We start from the raw sequence: 22867 nt of genomic DNA, 5'->3' as shown, positions 1-22867 counted from the left end.
AATTATCTTTCTGTTTTCTGCTTTCTGACTGTACTTGAGTAAATTTTTCAGCTATGCAAACTCTTATGCTTATTTTCTTGACATTTATTGAGAGATTTGTATGTATATAGCACTTTACTATACATTCTGAAGAGATACAAATGAAATAGAAGAAGATGACATAGCAAAGTAGAAAGAACACTATTGGAAATCAAGACACCTGGGTTCTAAGCCTAGTTTTGCTCCTAACTCAGCTAACTGACTTGGATATATCAACCCCTCTAGGCCTCAGTTTCTCCGTTGGTAAAATGGGGAGGGTAAAGAATATAACTGTACATCTCTAAACAAATGGCTTGTGAAGCAGCTATTCTTAGGTATTACTTGGGATTAGAGAAAAAGTCCTCTCGGAGTTTTATGTTAACATTTCAAACAGCAATAATCTGACAAGGACTGCTGTGCCTTATTTAGCGTTTGACATCTTGTTTGATATGTCTGTAGTACTTAACAAATGTTGGAGGAGAAGGATTTTAAAAACTGAATTTATCAATCTGCTGTCTGAGTGAAATGAAGTAGCTGTGATAGTAACTGCCAATGCATCATTTACAAACCAGTTGCTTGTCCTATCAGCCATGACCTTGATACTCTGCAGTGCTCTTGAGTCGAGAGAAAATGGCACTCTTTTTTTTTTCTTCAGAATAAATCACTGAGCACAATTTCAGCATATACAGGTTAAGATAATAACATGGAGTTCTCTTCATCAAATTGACAGATTTTGTGACCAAAGAAGTCCCTGAAAATTCATATTTACTATTAGAATCTGCAACTTAGATAATAGAGCAAAGAAAACCGATGTTTTAGTAATGAATTCTACATGGTCTTAAAAATGAAATAAAAACAGGCTTCCTTTTGTTAGCTTTGCTGTATTAAAAAAAGAAAGTTCAAGATAAAGACATGATCCCTAGAGAAAAAAAATGACCCTCTCTTCATCGAACTACAGAACGAAAGGAGAAAACTAAGCTTCTGTGAACCAGAAACTTCTATGTCTTTTTGGGTCTAGTGAGTTGGGAAGAAAAGTAACTTGGTTTCATGGAAAATGCCTGATCCTAGGAGTCAAATCTAGTTTCTCTATGTGGCACTGGAGGATCTTACGTACTTAAATTGACTGCATAAGGCATGGTAGGACCTGGGTGAGTTTCTAGTGGAATACTCAAATACCTGTCACTTTTTCTTACTGTTTTGCTGCCAAAGGAAGTGCACTGTATCTTGAGCCAATCGTGGCTGCTGCTTGGCTGTGTGCAGGCACAGACATGCCCACACATCATTCTCTTAATGGTTTCAGACAGCTTTCAGCTGATCCTGCCTGGAAACAGACATACCTTCAGTGAAAGCAAATTACAGTCTGGGCATTGTTCCAATTCAGATCTGAATTCCAGGGTGTTCTTGGCACCTCTAGAACCTTTCTGCAGATGAACTACAGGTATTAAGCTCACAAATTTGCATCTAGCCAGTATTTACTTACTGTAATCACAATATTTGTTTAAACCTCCCAATCCCCAAAAACATGATAGCTTCATATGTATCATTTATTCATTCAACAAGCATTGCTTTGTTGTTACGTGCTGTCGAGTTAATTTTCAACTCATAGCACCTACTATATGTCAAGCATATGTTTATCATCACTAATAAGCTGAACTATAGAAATTGAAGCCAGGTTTTTTTTTAATTAATAAACTTTATTAGAGCAGTTTTAGATTTACAGAAAAATTGAGCAGAAAGTACAGAGAGCATCCATATACCCTCTCACACCTCTCCCCCCGCACACACACACACACGCACAATATCTCCTGTTATTAACATCTTGCATTCCGTGTGGTACATTTGTTACGACTGATGAACCAATAATGGTATATTATTATTAAAGTCCATAGTTTGTATTAAGGTTCACTCTTTGTGTTGTACAATTCTATGGGTTTTGACATATGTATAATGTCGTGTATCCACCATTATAGTATCATACCAACTAGTTTCACCACTCTAAAAATTCTATCTATTCATCCCCCTCTCCTTCCTCCTGAACCCCTGGCAACCACTGATCTTTTTTCTGTCACTACAGTTTTGCCTTTCCCGGAATGTCATATAGTTGGAATGATACAGTATGTAGCCTTTTCAAATTGGCTTCTTTCACCTAGCAATATGCGTTTAAGGTTCCTCCATGTCCTTTTGTAACTTGTTAGCTCATTTCTTTTTATTACTGAATAATATTCCATTAGCTATGAGTCAGAATCGACTCAACAGCAATGGTTTTTTGTTTTTTTGGTTTTTGTTTTTTTTTTTGTTTTTATATGGATGTAGGACAGTTTGTTTATCTATTCACCTATTGAAGGATATATTGGTTGCTTCCAATTTTTGGCAATTATCAATAAAGCTGCCATAAACATTCAGGTGCAGGTTTTTGTGTGGACATAAGTTCTCAACTCATTTGGGTGAATAGCAGGGTGAGTCATTCCTGGATGGTTTAGCTTTTAAGAAACTGCCAAACTGTCTTCCAAAGAGGCTGTACCATTTTGCATCCCCACTAGCAATGAATGAGAGTTCTTCTTACTGCACATCCTTGTCAGCATTTGGTATCATCAGGGTTTTATATTTTAGTCATGCTAATAGATGTATCCTGGTATCTCATTTTTTAATTTGCAATTCTCTAATGATATATAGTGTTGAGCATCTTTCTGTAGGCTTATTTGCCAATCATATATCTTCTTAGGTACAATGTCTGTTCAGATCTTTTGCCCATTTTTTAATTCAGTTGTTTGTTTTCTTATTGTTGAGTTTTAAGAGTTCTTTGTATATTTTTAGGGACCCTGGTGGTGCAGTGGTTAAGAGCTAAGGCTGCTTACCAAAAGGTCAGCTGTTTGAATCTACCAGCGTCTCCTTGGAAACCCTTCCAGGCAGTTCTACTCTGTCCTATAGAGTTACTATGAGTCAGAATCGGCTCGACAGCAACGGGTTTGGTTTTTTTGGCTTGTGAATTTTTGATACAAGTCTTTTATCAGATATACTTCGTAAATATTTTCTCCTGGTCTGTCTTTTCATTTTCTTAACAGTGTCTTTCACACCGAAGTCCCACCTATCAGTTTTTTCTTTCTTGAATCGTGCTTTTTTCATTTATTTAAAAACTCATTACCAAACCCAAGATCACCTAGGTTTTCTCCTGTTATCTTCTAGAAATTTTATAGTTTTGCATTATAAATTTAGGTATATGATCCATTTTGAGTTAATTTTTGTGAAAGATGTTAAGATCTGTATCTAAATTCATTTTGTTGCATGTGGACGTCCAGTTGTTCGAGCATCATTTGTTGAAAAGATTATTCTTTCTGAATTAAATTGCCTTTGCTCTTTTATCACAGATCAGTTGACTACATTTATGTGAGTGTTTCTGGGCTCTTTGTTCTGTTTATTCCATTGATCTATTTGTCTATTCTTTTGCCATTACAACATAGTCTTGATTACTGCAGCTTTATATTCTTTTTCTTTTATTTTTTAATTTCGTTGTCATTTTTGAGAATATACACAGCAAAACATATACCAGTTCAACCATTTCTACATGTACAATTCAGTGACATTGATTACATTCTTCAAGTTTGCAACCATTCTCACCCTCCTTTTCTTTTTTTTTCCTTTTAAATTTTTTATTGTACTTTAGATGAAGGTTTACAGAGCACACTAGTTTCTCATTAAACAATTAATACACATATTATTTTATGACATTGGTTGTCAACACCACAACATGTCAACACTCTCGCCTTTTTGACCTTGGGTTCCCAGTACCAGCTTTCCTGTCCCCTCCTGCCTTCTTGTCCTTGGCCCTGGGCTGGTGTGCCCATTTAGTCTCGTTTTGTTTTATGGGCCTGTCTAGTCTTTGGCTGAAGGGTAAACCTCAGGAGTGACTTAATTACTGAGCTATAAGAGTATCCAGGGGCCATACTCTCTGGGTTTTTCCAGTCTCTGTCAGTCAGACCAGTCAGTCTGATCTTGTTATTCATTCATTTATTCATTTTTGGTGAGTGAGTATTTTGTTCTATATTTTTCTCCAGCTCTGTCTGGGATCCTCTATTGTGATCCCTTTCAGAGGAGTCGGTGGGGTAGCCGAGCACCATCTGGTTGTGCTGGACTCAGTCTGTTGGAGGTTGTGGTAGTTGTGGTCCATTAGTCCTTTGGACTAATCTTTCCCTTGTGTCTTTGGTTTTCTTCATTCTCCCTTGCTCCAGACGGGGTGAGACCAATGGAGTATCTTAGATGACCGCTCACAAGCTTTTAAGACCCGAGACACTACTCACCAAAGTAGAACGTAGAACATCTTCTTTAGACTATGTTATGCCAGTTGAGCTAGATGTTACCCAAAACCATGGTCCCCACAGCCCTCAGCTCACTAATTTGGTCCCTCAGGGAGTTTGGATGTGTCTATGGAGCTTCCATGACCTTGCCTTGGACAAGTTGTGCTGGTTTCCCGAGTACTGTGCCTTACCCTTCACCAAAGTTACCACTTATCTGTTGTCTATTTAGTGTTTTTTTTCTCCCCACCCTTCCCCTCCCTCAAAAGCATCAAAGATTATTTCTGTTTGTGTGTAAACCTTTTCATGAGTTTTTACAGTAGTGGTCTCATACAATATTTGTCCTTTTGTGATTGACTTATTTCACTCAGCATAATGCCCTCCAGATTCATCCATGTTGTGAGATGCTTCTCAGAGTCATTATTGTTCTTTATTGTTGCGTAGTATTCAACTGTGTGTATGTACCATAGTTTATCCATTTATCTTTTGATGGGCACCTAGGTAGTTTCCATCTTTTTGCTGTTGTGAACACTCACACTGCTTTTATGAGTTGTCCCTCATCCATTAACATAAACTCATTGCCCCCGAAGTTTCCTATATAATCCTTGAGTTGCTGTTGTCACTTTGATCCCATATAGATAGCTCTTAAAAGAGCATAATGTTCAAGGCAGACATTTTTTTTACTAGGTAAGCTAAACTATTATTTGGCTTTAAGAAGACTTCAGGGGATATTTTTAGTTTAAGATTTAAAGATTATCTCAAGGAAATAGTCTCAGGTGTCCATCCAGCCTCCATGGCTCTGGAAAGTCTGGAGTCCATGAGGGTTTGAAATTCTGTTCTGCATTTTTCCCTTTTTGATCAGGATTCTTCTATAGAATCTTTGATTAAAATGTTAAGTAATGGTAGCCAGGTACCATCCAGTTCTGCTGGTCTCATGGCAAAGGAGACAGTTGTTCATGGAGGCAATTAACCCAACATTCTATATCCTCCTCCTATTCCTGACTCTCCTTCTTCCTCTGTTGCTCCAGGCACCAATTGTCGTGCCTCGGATGGCAGCTTGTAAGCTTTTAAGACCCCAGATACTGTTCTCTGACCTCCAGAATTTGTCTAGATCACATCTTCTTTGTTCACTTTGACTGGCTATTCCTCATCCTTGCCTTTCCTGGTATCTCACTCTGTTTGACTCTGCATCTCAGCTCCCAATATTTTCCTTTTTCTCATTTTCATAATCCGTTTAAGACCCACATCTCTAGCTCAGCCACATTCTTCTTCCTCCCACAATTCTGTCCTTTGCCCTCTCATCCCATGACATTTCAGCCTTTCACCTTCCAACATGGGATCTATGCCAGCTGGGCCCCCTGTGACCTGCTTCCCTGCTAGGAGAGGGAGAGATTATTGTCCTAGAGTGTTGGTTTCTGGGACTTCCACCTAGGGGCAGTGAATGGTAGAGCCAAAATGCTCTATGCCCTGTGTCTTAGCAAGCTCTATGAAAAGAATATAGAACTAGACCTCCTTAGTTCTACCCAATTACTAGTTAGGACCAAAACTACTAGAACTGTATTCCCAAAAGCTCCCACCTTTTGCATCAGGTAGAGTGAGAGACAGTGAATTGCACTACAGTTCCAATTCTTCAAAGGGTTCCTATGCTCAGTGTGACTATGTTGACCAAGCAGCCAAACCTCCCTCTCTACCTGTACCACCCCACCTCCAGCCTTTATAAACAAATACATAACTACACTTAGTCTTGGGTCAAGTGTCAGCCACATCTTCTCACCACCAAGGCAGACCCCTCCATCCATGGGCGGCATACCCATATCACTTGCTATTCACACATGTTCTATCCTGGCACATGAAGAACACGCACAGCAGCAGACAAAATAGACAGGCCTTTCCCATAGTATCCCAGATCAACCTGTCAATACATGCCCAACCTACAAAGCACTAGCCCCTCCATCAGAAAACTGCCCATCCAGCCAACAGAGTAGTAACCGGCTAAGACATGCCTTTGTCCCTATGATGCCCACACCCCAGCCTCTAGGAGTTATTTTCCTCTAGCTCCTATAGAACTGGGGAAGACAGTATATCACAGCAGATCAGTGTCACACAGTGGTTCCCAGCTCCTTAATTTCTTTATGCTTCAGTGTCCTCATTTGCAAATTGGGGTAATAATAGTGCCAACCTTCTAGGGTTATAAGGATTGAATTTAATAACTGCCTTAAAGCGCTTAGCAAAGAGCCTGGTACCTCTTAAGTGTTTGATAAAAATTCTTATATCCAGACTGGGTTACACTTGAGGTCTTAGGCAATCTCTCAGACAAGACCCTGGCCCAGCAGGTTCAACTGTCTATCCAGCTGAAGTTAGCCCTGGTACTGTTTGTCACCCACTATGCTTACACTACACTTACACTTCCCCCTTTGTCCTTAAGCTTCCCCTTTCTGAAAGCTGTTGCTCACAAGACTCAAGCCCTTGCTTTGTCATAGTTTTGCTGCCAGCATTCCCCTTACCCTCTCACCCACCCCCAAATATCACATAGAATTACCTGGTCAACCCACTCCTCACACTGCTAGAATCCAACCCATAAGACAAAAAAAAAAGATACCACCTACCAAGAGACAATGGATAACATTACGAAGAATGAGAATTCCGGAACACTTAGTTGTGCTTACGAGGAACCTGTACGTAGATCAAGAGGCAGTCGTTCGAACAGAGCAGGGGGAAACCGAGTGGTTAAAAACCAGGAAAGGTGTGTGTCAGGGTTGTATCCTTGCACCATACTTATTCAGTCTGTATGTTGAGCAAATAATCCAAGAAGCTGGACTATATGAAGAAGAACAGGGCATCAGGATTGGAGGAAGACACATTAACAACCTGCAATATGCAAATGGCACAACCTTGCTTGTTGAAAGCGAAGACGACTTGAAGCACTTAGTGATGAAGATCAAAGACTACATTACAGCCCTCAGTATGGATTATACCTCAACATAAAACAAAAATCCTCACAACTGGACCAATAAACAACATCACGATAAACAGAGAAAAGATTCAAGTTGTGAAGGATTTCATTTTACTTGGATCCACAGTCAACACCCATGGAAGCAGCACTCAAGAAATCAAATGAAGTGTTGAATTGGGAATATCTGCTGCAAAAGAAAAAAAGTGTTAAAAAGTAAAGATTTCACTTTGAGGACTAAGGTGCACCTGACCCAAGCCATGGTGTTTTCGATTGCCTCATGTGCATGCGAAAGCTAAACAACGAATAAGGAGGACCAAAGAAGAATTGATGCCTTTGGATTATGGTGTTAGTGAAGAATGTCGAATATACCATGGACTGCCAGAAGAACAAACAAATCTTTCTTGGAAGAAGTATAGCCAAAATACTCCTTGGAAGTGAGGATGGCAAGACTTTGTTCTGTGTACTTTGGACATGTTATCAGGACATTGTGCTTGGTAAAGTAGAGGGTCGGTGCAAGAGGAGAAGACCCTAAACCGGATGGATTGATACAGTGGCTGCAACAATGGGCTCAAACATACCAATGATAGTGAGGATGGTGCAGGACTGGGCAATGTTTTGTTCTGTTGTATGTAGGGTCACTATGAGTCAGATCTGACTCTACGGCACCTAACAACAACAACCAAGAGACAGAGCAACTACCCCTGATTAGCAAAGGGTAACTGTATAGTAGCCCTGATACCCAGGACTTTCCTTACTATTGAAAGGGCAGATGTTCTCTGAGCCTGAGATCGAGGCCTTCTGTAAAATGAAAACTCTGGACGGCAACTTACAGCAGGTTTCATCAAACCATCTTCACGTTGACCTTGATACTTTCTGAAAATAAAGAGTAGGGGGTTCTTCCTTGTCAAGATCATCCCATCCTCAGTGTAATCCCTATTGAAAATCCTTTCTATTAACCTGGAACCTCCTAAATCAATTCTACAAGGCTCCGGCCTTTGCAGACACCTTAGGGACACCTACTAAGCCAAAAAAAAAAAAAAAAAACTCGTTGCCTTTGAATCAATTCTGACCTCATATAAATCAGGAAAGGTAATTAGTGGAAAATTTCTTCCACCAAATGAAATATTACACCACCTGCTAGAGTACTTGTCTACCTTGGCAAAATCTTTTTTATTTTAATTTAATTTAATTTAATTTTTGTTGTGTTTTAAGTGAAAGTTTACAAATCAAGGCAGTCTCATACAAAAATTTATATACACCTTTTTTTTTCCTATATATTTCTAGTTGCTTTCTCCCTAATGACACAGCACACTCCTTCTCTCCACCCTGTATTCCCATGTCCATTCAGTCAGCTGCCATCCCTCTCTGCCTTCTCATCTCCCCTCCAGACAGGACCTCCTCACAGAGTCTCACGTGTCTACTTGAGCCCAGAAGCTCACTCCTCACCAGTATTGTTTTCTATCTTATAGTCCAGTCCAATCCCTGTCTGAAGAGTTGGCTTTGGGAATGGTTCCAGTCCTGGGCTAACAGAAGGGCTGGGGACCATGACCTCTGGGGTCTTTCTAGTCTCAATCAGACCATTGAGTCTGGTCTTTTTACAGGAATTTGAGTTCTGCATCCCACTGCTCTTCTGCTCCCTTAGGGGTTCTCTGTTGTGTTCCCTCTCAAGGCAGTCATGGGTTGTAGCCGGGCACCATCTAGTTCTTCTGGTCTCAGGCTGATGTAGTCTCTGATTTATGTGGCCCTTTCTGTCTCTTGGGCTCATAATTACATTGTGTCATTGGTGTTCTTTGTTCTCCTTTGCTCCAGCTGTGTTGAGACCAATTGATGCATCTTAGATGGCCACTTGCTAGCGTTTAAGACCCCAGACATTACTCACCAAAGTGGGGTACAGAATGTTTTCTTAATAGATTTTATTATGCCAGTTGACCTAGATGTCCCCTGAAACCATGGTGCCCAAACCCCTGCCCCCGCTACTCTGGCCTTCTAAGCATTTGGTTTATTCAGGAAACTTCTTTGTTTCTGGTTTAGCCCAGTTGTGCTGACCTCTCCTATACTGGATGTTGTCTTTCCCTTCACCTAAAATAATTCTTGTCTGCTATCTAATTAGTGAATATCCCTCTCCATCCCTCCTTCCCCACTCTCCTAACCATCAAAGAATATTTTCTCCTCTTTTTAAACTATTTCTTGAGTTCTTATAATAGTGGTCTCATACAATATTTGTGCTTTCGCAACTAATTTCACTCAGCATAATCCCTTCCAGATTGCTCCATGTTATGAAGTGTTTCATGGATTTATCATTGTTCTTTATCGATGCATGGTATTCCATTTTGTGAATATGCCATAATTTATTTATCCATTCATCCGTTGATGGGCACCTTGGTTGCTTCCATCTTTTTGCTATTGTAAACAGCACTCCAATGAACATGGTGTGCATATATCTGTTCGTGTAAAGGCTCTTATTTCTCTAGGATATATTCCAAGGAGTGGGATTGCTAGATCATATGGTAGTTCTATTTCTAGCTTTTTAAGGAAGAGCCAAATCTATTTCCAAAGTGGTTGTACCATTTTACATTCCCACCAGCAGTATATAAGTGTTCCAGTCTGTCCACAACCTTTCCAACATTTATTATTTTGTGTTTTTTTGAATTAATGCCAGCCTTGTTGGAGTGAGATGGAATCTCATTGTAGTTTTGATTTGTGTTTCTTTAACGGCTAATGATCGTGAGCATTTCCTCATGTATCTGTCAGCTACCTGAATATCTTCTTTAGTGAAGTGCCTGTTCATTTCCTTTACACATTTTTAATTGGGTTATTTGTCTTTTTCTTGTTGAGTTTTTGCAGTATCATGTAGATTTTAGAGATCAGACGCTGATCAGAAATGTCATAGGTAAAAACTTTTTCCCAGTCTGTAGGTAATCTTTTTACTGTGAAGTCTTTGGATGAGCATAGGTGTTTGATTTTTAGGAGCTCCCAGTTATCTAGTTTTTCTTCTACAGTCTTTATAATGTTTTGTATACTGTTTATGCCATGTATTAGGGCTCCTAACGTTGTCCCTATTTTTCCTTCCATGATCTTTATCATTTTAGATTTTATATTTAGGTCTTTGATCCATTTTGAGTTAGTTTTTGTGCATGGAGTGAGGTATAGGTCTTGTTTTATTTTTTTGCAGATGGATATCCAATTATGCCAGCATCATTTGTTAAAAAGACTGTCTTTTCCCCATTTAACTGTTCTGGGGCCTTTGTCAGATATCAGCTGCTCATATGTGGATGATTTATGTCTGGATTCTCAATTCTGTTCCACTGGTTTGTGTATCTGTTATTGTACCAGTATCAGGCTGTTTTAACTACTGTGGCCATATAAAATGTTCTAAAATCAGGTAAAGTGAGGCCTCTCACTTCGTTCTTCTTTTTCAGTAATGCTTTACTTATCTGGGGCCTCTTTCCCTTCCATATGAAGTTGGTGATTTGTTTCTCCATCTCATTAAAATATGTCATTGTAATTTGGGTTGGAATTGCATTGTATCTATAGATCGCTTTTGGTAGAATAGACATTTTTACAATGTTGACTCTTCCTATCCATGAGCAAGGTATGTTTTTCCACTTATGTATGTCTCTTTTGGTTTCTTGCAGTAGTGTCTTGTAGTTTTCTTTGTATAGGGCTTTTATGTCTCTGATTAGATTTATTCCTAAGTATTTTATCTTCTTGGGGGCTACTGTAAATGGTATTGATTTTGTCATTTCCTCTTCTGCATTCTCTTTGTCGATGTAGAAGAATCCAACTGATTTTTATGTTTATCTTGTATCCTGATACTTTACTGAACTCTTCTATTAGTGTCAGTAGTTTTCTTGAGGATTCTTTGAGGTTTCTGTGTATAAGATCATGTCATCTGCAAATAGAGATACTTTTACTTCTTCCTTACCAATCTGGATGCCCTTTATTTCTTTATCTAGCCTAATAGCTCTGGGTAGGGCCTTCACCAAAATGTTGAATAAGAGTGGCGATAAGGGACATCCTTGTCTAGTTCCCATTTTCAACGGAAATGCAGACCCTCTCCCCGTTTGGGATGGTGTTGGCTATTGGCTTTGTATGAATGCCCTTTATTATGTTCAGGAATTTTCCTTCTGTTCCTATCTTGCTGAGAGTTTTTATCATGAATGGGTGTTGGACTTTGTCAGATGCCTTTTCTGCATCAATTGATAAGATCATGTGGTTCTTGTCTTTTGTTTTATTTATATGATATATTACATGAATTGTTTTTCTAATGTTGAACCATCCCTGCACACCTGGTTTGAATCCCACTTGGTCATGGTGAATTTGTTTTTTTGATATGTTGTTGAATTCTATTGGCTAGAATTTTGTTGAGGATTTTCACATCTAAGTTCATGAGGGATAAGAAAAAGATATAGGTCTGTTATTTTCTTTTTTTGAGATGTCTTTACCAGTTTTTGGTATCAGGGATATGCTGGTTTCATAGAATGAGTTTGGGAGTGTTCCATGCTTTTCTATGCTCTGAAATGCCTTTAGTAGTAGTGGTGTTAACTCTTCTCTGAATGTTTGGTAGAACTCTCCAGTGAAGCTGTCCGGGCCAGGGGTTTTTTGTTGTTGTTGTTGTTGTTGGGAGTTTTTTAATTACCTTTTCAATCTCTTCTTTTGTTATGGGTTTATTTAGTTATTCTACCTCTGTTTGTGTTAGTTTAGGTAGGTATTGTGTTTCTAGAAATTCATCCATTTCTTCTAGGTTTTCAAATTTGTTAAGAGTACAGTTTTTCATAGTAATCTACTATGATTCTCTTAATTTCTGTCAGGCCTGTTGTGATATCTTATTCAGGTTATTTGCTTCCTCTTCTGTTTTTCTTTTGTCAGTTTGGCCAATGGTTTATCAATTTTTTTAATTTTTTCAAGGAGCCAGCTTTTGGTCTTGTTGACTCTCAGTTGTTTTTCTGTTCTCTATTTCATTTAATTCTGCTCTAATTTTTATTATTTGCTCTCTTCTGGTGCCTGAGGGTTTCTTTTGTTGCTCTCTATTTGTTCAAGTTGTGGGGATAATTCTTGGATTTTGGCCCTTTTTTCTTTTTCTTTGTGTGCATTTATTGATATAAATTGACCTCTGAGCACTGTTCTAGCTGTGTCCCAAAAGTTCTGATAGGAAGTGTTTTCATTCTCATTGGAATCTATGAATTTGTTTATTTCATACTTAAATTCTTATGGAACCCAGTCATTTTTGAGCAGGGTACTGTTCAGTCTCCAAGTGTTTGATTTCTTTTCCCTGCTTTTTCTGTTATTTATTTCTACTTTTATGGCCTTATGGTCAGAGAAGATGCTTTGTAATATTCAATGTTTTGGATTCCACTAAGGCTTGCTTTATGACCTAATCTGTGGTCTATTCTAGAGAATGTTCCATATGCACTAGAAAAGAAAGCATAGTTGGTTGCTGTTGGGTGGAGTGTTCTGTATATGACTATGAGGTCAAGTTCATTGATTGTGGCATTTAGATCTTCCATGTCTTTATTCAGCTTCTTTCTGGATGTTCTGTCCTTCACCGAAAGGGATGTGTTCAAGTCTCCTACTATAATTGTGGAGCTGTCTATCTCACTTTTGAATGCCGTTAGACTTTGTTTTATGTATCTCAAAGCCCTGTCATTGGGTGCATAAATATTTAATATGGTTATATCCTCCTGGTATATTTTCCCTTTAGTCATTGTGTAGTGTCCTTCCTTATCCTTTGTGGTAAATATAATTTTAACGTTTGTCAGAAATTACTATTGCCACTCCTGCCCTTTTTTGATTGTTGTTTGCTTGATATATTTTTTCCATCCTTTGAGTTTTAGTTTGTGTCTTTAAGTCTAAGGTATGTCTCTTGTAGGCAGCAAATAGACAGATTGTGTTTTTTTATCCATTCTGCCACTCTGTCTCTTTATGGTGCATTTAGTCCATTTACATTCAGCATAATTACGGATAACTGAGTTTAGTGCTGTCATTTTGATGTCTTTTTTGTGTGTTTAGTCTCTTTTTCCCACTTAATTTTCTGTGCTGAGTAGTTTATCTTTATATATTGTCTTTTCCTGTTATTCATTGTAGTTGAATTTGTTTCTGCTGAGTATTTTTTTCTTATGTTTTATTTTGATGAGTAGGATTGTTAATCTCCTTTGTGGTTACCTTAATGTTTACCCCTATTTTTCTAAGTTTAAACCTTTTAGTACTTTATATCGCCTTGTCTTCCTCTCCATATGAAAGATCTATGACTACATATTTTAGTCCCTCTGTATTGTTTTAATGTTGTCATCTTTTACATAATGACATCGCTGGTTCCCTGTTTTGAGCGTTTTTTTTTATCTTGATTTGTTTTTGTGATTTCCCTATCTGTGTTGACATCTGGTTGCTCTGTCTGTGTTCTAGTCTTGGATTGAAATCTGATATTATTGATTTTCTAACCAGAGAACTCCCTTTAGTATTCCCTGTAGTTTTGGTTTGGCCTTTACAAATTCCCTAAACTTCTATTTCTCTGGAAATGTCCTAATTTTTCCTTCATATTTGAGAGACAGTTTTGCTGGATATATGATTCTTGGCTGGCAATTTTTTTCCTTCAGTGCTTCATATAAGTCATCCCTTTGCCTCTTGCCTGCATGGTTTCTGCCAAGTAGTTCGAGCTTATTCTTATTGACTCACCTTCATAGGTGACTTTTCGTGTATCCCTAGCCGTTCTTAAAATTCTCTATGTTTGTTTTTCACAAGTTTGATTATAATCTGTCTGGTGACTTTCTTTTGAGATCTACCTTATGTGGAGTTCAATGAGCATCTTGAATAGATATCTTCTCTTGTTTCACAATATCAGGGAAGTTTTCTGCCAACAAATCTTCAATAATTCTCTCTGTTTTTTCTGTTATCCCTCCCTGTTCTAGTACTCCAATCACTTGTAGGTTATTTCTCTTGATAGAGTCCCACATGATTCTTAGGGTTTCTTCATTTTTTTTTTAATTCTTTTATGTGATTTTCCTTTGAATATATTGGTTTCAAGTGTTTTATCATCAGTCTCACTAATTCTGCATTCCAGTTCCTAAATTTTGCCCCTCTGACTTTGTATTAAGTTATCTAATTCTTTAATTTTATTGTTAATCTTCTGAATTTCTGATTGCTCTCTCCCTATGGATTCTTGCAGCTTATTACATTTTTCATTATGTTCTTGAAGAACCTTTTTAATGTCTTCAACTGCTTTATCTGTGTGTTCCTTGGCTTGTTCTGTGTTTTGCCTGATCTCGGTCCTGATGTCTTGAAGAGTTCTGTATATTAATCTTTTGTAGTCTACATCTGGTAATTCCCAGAAGACACCTTCATCCAGAAAATTCCTTGGTTCTTTGTTTTGAGGGCTTATTGAAGTGATCATGGTCTGCTTCTTTATGTGATTTGATATTGACTGTTGTCTCTGAGCCATCTATAAGTTATTGTATTAATTTATTTTATGTTTGCTTACAGTATCCTAGCTTCTTGCTTTTTTTGTTTTATATGCCCAGATAGACTGCTTGCATGAGCTAGCTTGATTATTTTCACCTTTAAAGCTCTAACGTCCTGTCACCAAATGGCTAGAGCTGTTACCCGGTATATAAGCCTAGGAGTCTGTTCACTTTTCTTGTATGGATTCATCTCAGGTGTCCAGGTAGTTGGTCATCAAGTGTGTGATACAGGCTCTGTCCTACACTCTTAGAGGGGCAGGGGTGATTGTTGTAGGTCCAGGTATTTGTTTGCAGCAGGGGGTCACTCTCTGAACAAGGCAGGGGGCTGACAACCATCCCCCACGTTTGTGAGGAAAGTGCCCTTTTCCCTAGATCACACAGGTGGGTGGGTTCTGCAGCTGGACCATGGACACCCAGTGCTTTTGGCTGTAAGGACTGGGAGGTAGCATTTATCCTTGGACACCTGTTGTGGGTGACTAGGTGACATGGGTGGAGCCACTAGTCCTTAGGCCCCTGAGGTGGGTAGGTGAGAACCCTGTTTAATAGGCAAAGTGGTGTCAAACATCAAAAACCCACTTTTCCACCACATAGCTGAAACAGTTGCAGCCTGCCAAAAGGGCCTGTTCTCCTGAAATGGGGCCACACAGGTCCATGCAGGGATGAAAGGTATTCAGTGTCCATGGGCCATTTGTGACTAGACAGGAGCCGCTTCTGTCCTGAGCTCCCCAGCTTAATGGAGCTGGCAGATTATCTTTTCCCCCAATTGTGAATTTATTGTTTCTCCAGGGACAGGAGAATGGCTCAGGGTACGCAGCAGAATCTATCTCTGGCCCAGGGAAATCGACCGCCACTGAAGCCAACTTAGGGCCTGGGGGCACAGTAAAATAAACGCAAGTACTTCTCTGGTTCCGGAGGTGTAAGTAGGCTGTGCGCCTGGCTGTCGCTCCCTGAGGAAACTGCGTCTGGAATGCTACTGCCAGCCCAACCACGGTCACTCCAGGGGGTTGTGCCTGAGGGTTCCCAGTGAGTCAGGACCGGCAGTTCTTTGCCTCTTCTGAACCATCTCTCCCTCCCCCTGCTGCTCAGTCTGTTTTCTAACTTTTTCTTTGATGTTCAGGGCTCCTAGCTTGTCATCTGTATTATCGTTTCACTTGTTTTTTTGGGTCTTTGTTGTAGGAGGGATCACCAGAAGCATCTGACTACTCTGCCATCTTGGCCCTACCTCCTTGGCAATATCTTGATAAATTTACTTAATATGACTTCACAAAATCTCTGGGCTGGGTGGTAATGAAATGATTACAGTAGCACCATCTCCAGGCCAAGCCCAAAAGTGTGAAAGTAGTGCTTCTGGATTATATTATGTTCGGCCAGAGTTTACCTAGTGGTGGATAAGATGTAAGCCTTTCTGAAGTGAGAGTCTCCTAGGATGGTTGAAGACATCAACAATCTCTTGATACCAGTAATTCATCTACCACCTCTGCATTTTCACTATGCCAGTATCCATTCTCCAAAAGGGAAAGGAATTTGGTTCCCACACAAAAATGACCATCCAGTAGCAAACACTTTGTTACTTCTACTCCAGCCCTGTTGACTGATGCTTCAACATCCAGGTGTGTGGATGCATGGAGGGCATTGTCCTGTCACAGGAGGACCTGGGCATTTTGATCTCTGCCCCTGTACCCACTTCTCCAGGAAGTTGGTTCTAACCAAGGTCAGTTACCCCAAGTGAGAATGAGAGTTGTTAGTGATCAAGGCCACTTTCAAGATAGGGAGAAACTTTCTTAAAGAGCGACAGTCAGCTTGTGATCATGAGCTCAAATCATCATAGCCTGGAACAGCCTGAGGAGACTTGTAAACTCAGCACATACTAGGCAAAGTGGACCCTTCCCAAAGCACCCATCCTGTTTCAGAATATACAGTATCAAGGGGTAATGTAAATGGTTCCAGCCTGAGAATGTCATGACCATTTACCGCAGGCACAGCACAGGTAGCAGGCAGAACATAAAGATCCAGGTCCATCATGGGACAGCCAAGAGCTTTATGGTGTTCTAAGGTGCCCCATTCTTTTAAGATCAAGGGTTGTCTGTGTGCATGTGCACCACTCCAGGCCAACTCAACCGATTCAGACTTTACATATTGTCTGATGGAGTGTTTTATAATATGGACTGCATACCACCTGCATCTTAATCTTAAAATGAAGATTCCTGAATCGGAATCTCTAGGGGTATTCATTTTTAACCAGTGCCTCAACAGGTGGTTCAATACACAGCATGGTTTGAGAACTCCTGGTCTAAGAGTCTTCTAGTAGCCCTACATCAGATATAACATCTAGGGTGCCTCTGTGATTCCTCCAATGGAGGCAAAGACAGATCAAGGTGATCTTTAGGACCTTGGAACATTATCCCAATGAACTTCATTTCAGATTTGCCCTCCTCCTACATCTATAATACCTTCTTACTGGTAGTGGATCCCTCTTACCCTATTACCCAAATCCACACTAGCCACTGCTGCCTTGTTCATCTAAAAGATTTTCCACTTTCACAAATTCCATGGCCATTTGCTCTCTAACTTCAGCCCCCAGTTTGTATACTAGTTTTGGAGGATGCCATTCAAAATGCTCCCCATCCACCATACTACCACCAGCAGATAACTTTACCAGGCCATATGGAGTAACCAGGTGTTGGGGAAACCAGGTACTGCTACACCTCCAACATATGATACAATTGATCCTCCACGCCAGTTTCTCAGAAATGATTAATAACAAGTCATTAGAGCCCTCCATCCAGAACTCTTCCCTTCATGGCATTCATAGTTTCCAGGCCACTTTTGCCCTGGCTAGTTGCTGGAAACATGGACACCCCAGGGTCTGTTCAACACCTGAGCCACCCAAGTATAGGCTACCCAAGGGCACATTCATCATACGACATAGCATCAGAGTTAAGAGCAAGGACCCTGAAACCACACTGCCTGGGTTTGAATCACAGCACTGCCACTTTCTAACTTTGTGACTTTGAACAACTTGCTTAAACTCTCTAGAGGTTCCTTGATTTCCTGATCTATAAAATGGGGATAGTAATAGTACATACCTAACAAAATGGTTGTGAGAATTATATGAACTAATACATATAAAGCATATAAAATAGTGCGTGGTACATCATAAACACCAAAAGGTGTTTACTACTGAGTGGTATATAAATTATACTAACTGGATCATTCAGATGTGAGACACTAGTTAGATTTCCTTTTGGCACAGACCCATATGCCCATGCTAAAAGTTGAAGGACTCTTATCTAGAAGCCTTTGAAGTAAAATTCAGCCATCTGCCCATAGACCTCCTACATCAGCAGCTCCTAGAACTTTGTGCCTTTCCTACTCCATGATCATTCATACAGTCTTTCTGCTATTCCCTGTTACACTTCGCCTAGCTTGTACTCTGCAGTTAGCTCCAGCAACGTAAGGCTGAGAAACCAGTTATGTCACGAGAGAGGTGCTAGATTTCCAGCAACATCATGGTTGGCCCACTGCCCGATTTACTAGGAAGTTGTTGACTCAAGAAATAGTTTGGATAACCATCCAAAGGGACCTTGATTTCATAACCTTATTATAGCTATGCTTTCCCAGCTCAACCTCAGCATTCTTTCTTAAATGTAATTCTGGTGTACATTTTCAGGTCCAGGTACTAGGACTGGGAATAAATTACACTCTTACCTTATACCCTGCTTCTTGCCTCCACACCCACCTCCTAACTCCAGGTCAGCTGGACCACTCTACCTGTTCTTACTAATAAAGGGAAAAGATAAGACTGTTATGTTCAGAGATCAGGGAAAAGGTCTTGAATAAAGGTAGTAACAGTGGACATGACGAAGAAGGATAGCATTTGAGAATGATTTTGGAGGCATAATGCACAGAATTTGGTGATCAATTGGCTGTTGGGGGTAAGGAGAAGGGAAATGTAAAAAATATCTAGTGTTACATAAGTAGGTGGCATTATTGTTACTAAGACTGGAAATGGCACACCAAAGAACATATGAAGGTATCAAATGATTTGTGGCGTAGTAGAATCAACTCGACGGCACTGGGTTTAAGAGAAAAGTGAATGGGTAAATAAATAGGTAGGAGAAGGTGGAGGAAAGTAGATTCGTTGGTGGATGTCTGATTGACATCTCAAATTTAACATGTCCAAAACTGAACTCCTAATCTTTCCCTCCCATATTTGCTTTCTTCCAGTCTTTTTCATCTTGGTTAATGGTGGCCCTATTCTTCCAATTGTTCAGGCCGAACATGTTAGAATTATCCTTGGCTCCTTTCATATCCCACATTCAATCTGTCAGAAAACTCTTGTCAAGTTCATCTTCAAAATATATCCCGAAGCTAACCACTTTTCACTACCTTCAGTGCTACCACCCTAGTTCAAATCATCATCATCTGTCTCCTGAATTACTGAAACAGCCTTCCAACTAGTTTTCCTGCTTCTAGCTTTGCCCCTCTTCAGTCAGTTCTCTACACAGCAGCCAGAGAGATCCTGTTAAAGCATAAGTCAGAACCCATTATTCCTCTGTTCAAAACAATGCCTTAGTTCCCCATTTTACTCAGAGTAACAGGCAAAGTTCTTACTATGGCTTATACGGCCCTGCATAACCTCCCCTCTTCCCTCCCTTCCCGCAGTAAGATTACTTTTCTCTCCCTCTCTCATTCGTCTCTAGTCACTGAACTCTTTGTGCCCCTTAAACATACCAGGTATGTTTCCACCTCTAGGCTTTTGTCCTTGCTGTTCCCACTGCCTGGAATGCTCTTCCCCCAGAGAATGCTCCTTCACCTCCTTCAAGTCTTTGCTCAAACACTGCTTTCTCAGTGAGGTCTTTCCTGACCACCTTTTAATATTTGCACCCCAAAAAAACCTCCCATTGAGCTATCCCTGTTTTATTGTTCTGCATAGTATTGATCATCATCTGAAAAATTAATTTTACTTACTAATTATATTTATTTTTTGCCTCACTCCCTCACTAGAATATAATAAGCTTCATGGGAATAGGAATTTTTGTCTTTTTTTTTTTTCTCATTTAGCCCCACTGCCTAGAACTGTACCTGGCACACAGTTAAGCCCTCAATAAAAATTTATTGAACGGATAACAAGTGTGAAAGTTGGAATGGATGGACAGAAGAGAGATGAGTGGGAAACACTGATTCTCAACCCTTTTGGGGAGTGTTCCTCATGGTGTCACCAGTTGATTTATTGAAAGTGAAAATGTTTGGAAATTAAAGTTTAAGGAAATACTAGTTCATGCTTTCTCACAGTGGGCCCTTGATAAATACTTACTGAATGAATTAATGGTAATATCTTAATATATATATATGAGAATCTCAGAACCAGAAACAAATTATATACAGAGAGAGAGAGCAATTGACTTCACATAGTAGTCGGAGGTTAGAGTGCTCACAAAGTCAGATAAGCAATAGGTATGTCAGAGTTCCAGCATGTTGGACATTACCAAACTGTTATATAAGCTGCTCATTTTAATCAAGAAACCACTAGAGGGCGTGCGAGGTTAAATCAAGAATGTTCTCTGCTTAATGAGATTTTGTTAAAGTCATTCACATTTCTATTTATTGACCTGATTTTCTTCTTTACTGTTTCATCAGTTCAGAGTGTTCTCCTTAGCTAATTTCTTTCATCCGCCCAGTATCTGGTTCATAATAGCTCTTCAATAAATTTTTATAATTTGAATGAAGGAATTAATACTTAGAATCAACAGATTTTTACCATGAAATTTACATTTTAGTAATTTAACTGTGGTCAGTATTCCCATTAAGAAAGTATCAAGGTTCATAACCTGGCTGATAATATGACACTCGTGATTTTTGGTGGTGAAAGAATCACATTTATCCTTAGGAAAGAGGAGGAAAAGACTCTGGCTTGAAGTTTGTGTTCTTTATTTGTGTAAGTGATAGTGTTTGACAACAGTGTATGTTGTAATGCCTGAGCTAAGGATCACTAAAGCCCCCTGGAAGGACTCTGCTCCTGTACCAAGCGCCTCTCTCCTTCAGGAGGGATTGGCAGCTGATAAAGGATGCAGTTCAGTTGAGGTTGCTTACCCCTGCCAGAATTGTTAAATGTGGTTTAAAACTATAAATGGGGATTAAACTGCTTTTGAAACCTGCTGTCCACAACGTGCTTTAGAGCTATAGGATTGTTTGGGATAAAGAAAGATAAACAGGCTTTCCTTGTTGTCTTTTAGTAATTAATTGTTTCCACTGAAATTCTCTGAAGGGACTGTGGACATCTGGGTGTATGGCTTTCTGAGCAGGATTACTATGGTGGTTATAAAATCCTTGTCCTTTTGTCATTGGTAGCTGAAGTCTCTGACTGCCCTTGTTTCTGGACCTCACCCAGTATTTCAGTACTATGCAATCATTTCAAACAGCCTGAGAAATACAATCCATTTTTTATATGTTTTAATAGGCTTTTTAAAAAACAGTTTTAGATTCACAGCAAAATTGAGCACATGGTACAGAGAGTTCCCATATAGTGCCCACACACAGTTTCCCCTTTTATTAACAGCTTAACTGGGTTTTACATTAGTTTAGTACATTTGTTACAATTAGTGAACTAATATTGATACATTATTATTAACTAAAGTTTATAGTTTGTTCAGATTTCTTTAGTTTTTATTTAATGCCCTTCTACTCCAGAATCCCATCTAGAATACCACATTACATTTAGTTGCCATGTCTCCTTAGCCTCCTTTTTGGTCCTGACATTTTCTCAGACTCCTTGTTTTGGATGACCTCGACAGTTTTGAGAATACTGCTTATAGTACTCGGTATTATATATTTTTCAGCCTATTTTATGTATTTTTGTGTATTTCTCAGTCTATTTAATGGAATCATTTCAAATAGCTTGAGAAATATAGACCATTTTTATTTTTCTTCCTAGTACCTCTTTTTATAAATCTGAACAGTTCCTGAAGCTAGTTCTTGCTAGAGGTGTGTAATTGTCTCTAGCATTGGTGAATTCTCTAATACAGAGTATACAGAGTAAGTAAGCCTTTCTGTTTGTTGTCTGTAGTCACCAAACCCATTGCTGTTTTCATCTTTTCTCAGAAAAATTAAATAGAAATTATAGGTGCAGATTCAAAGTATGTATCTAGAACTAAATGATGTTTATTTTGTTTTTTTCCCCAAATATCTGAATTGTAGTGAGAGTCTTAATTTTTCATCTTTAGAGTTGTAAACATAAGAACCAAAAGTTCTGTGGAGGAAAAGAAGAAGGAATGAATTGGATAGAGTCACATGTTGTTCTGCAGCTTTATTTTAATTTTCTACGCCAACCTGTCTTTAATATTATCACCAAGATAAAAACTCAGCTTTCTTTTTTTTTTTACCATATTTTCAAATATTTAATTCACCTACCCACACAGATTCTTACACAACTGATTCCACTTAATTTAGTTGGAATGCCAGTAAGCTAAGTTTACGTCCTAACGGATCTTTGCTAGAATTCAGTGAGTTTTTCTTCTATGAACCTTTACTTTCCATGCCTTATGTAATTTAGTAAAAAAAAAAAAATTGTATGGTCTTTTGCAATTTAATAAAAATGGCTTTTTAATCTCTTCTGAAGGCAGGGCAAATTGAGGTGTGGTATAAATTGAGAGAAATTAAAATCACTAGTCTTTTGCCTTATGCACTTTAATATAACAGTAATAACAAAACATACAGGGTGGATTGAGTCAAGTGGTAATTGTGAACTTTATTTCAGACAACTAACAGAACCTCTCTAAGAGATTATTACAGCTTCCTCTAGGAGGTATCTTGAAGGTTGTTGAAGCTTTTATTAGTGCCTTGGCAGGAATTCCTATCTGTGAATTTACTATGGGAAGGATATACATTCATAAAGAAGGTAAAATACCAGTTAACTTTGTAGGCTTCTGTTTTTCCTTCTAGGTTTACTTCATAATAAATGATAGCAACATTTACTAAAAATCTTTCAAAAATGCATGCTAATTTCAGCAAAAGTGGTATAAATCGTAATTCAAGTTATTCAAATGAAATAAAATTAATTATTAGGAGTAAAGGTACAAATTATGGAACTTTTAAAACTGTTCGAGTAAATTAGGGGCCTTTGCACCTTATTAGATTGAAACTTTGGGATAGGC

At 39.0% G+C, this 22867-nt stretch overlaps 1 protein-coding gene across 13 annotated transcripts in view; it reads left to right on the top strand.

The window, feature by feature from the left end:
* HDAC8 (histone deacetylase 8) overlaps nt 1-22867 on the top strand; it is a 307901-nt gene that overhangs the window by 5514 nt on the left and 279520 nt on the right. The gene's annotated exons all lie outside the window — the stretch shown is intronic.

This window comes from Loxodonta africana, chromosome X (assembly GCF_030014295.1).
Source record: "Loxodonta africana isolate mLoxAfr1 chromosome X, mLoxAfr1.hap2, whole genome shotgun sequence".
Classification (NCBI taxonomy): domain Eukaryota; kingdom Metazoa; phylum Chordata; class Mammalia; order Proboscidea; family Elephantidae; genus Loxodonta; species Loxodonta africana.
The sequence above is the reverse complement of the archived record's forward strand: the minus strand, read 5'-3'. Positions and strand labels throughout refer to the sequence as shown.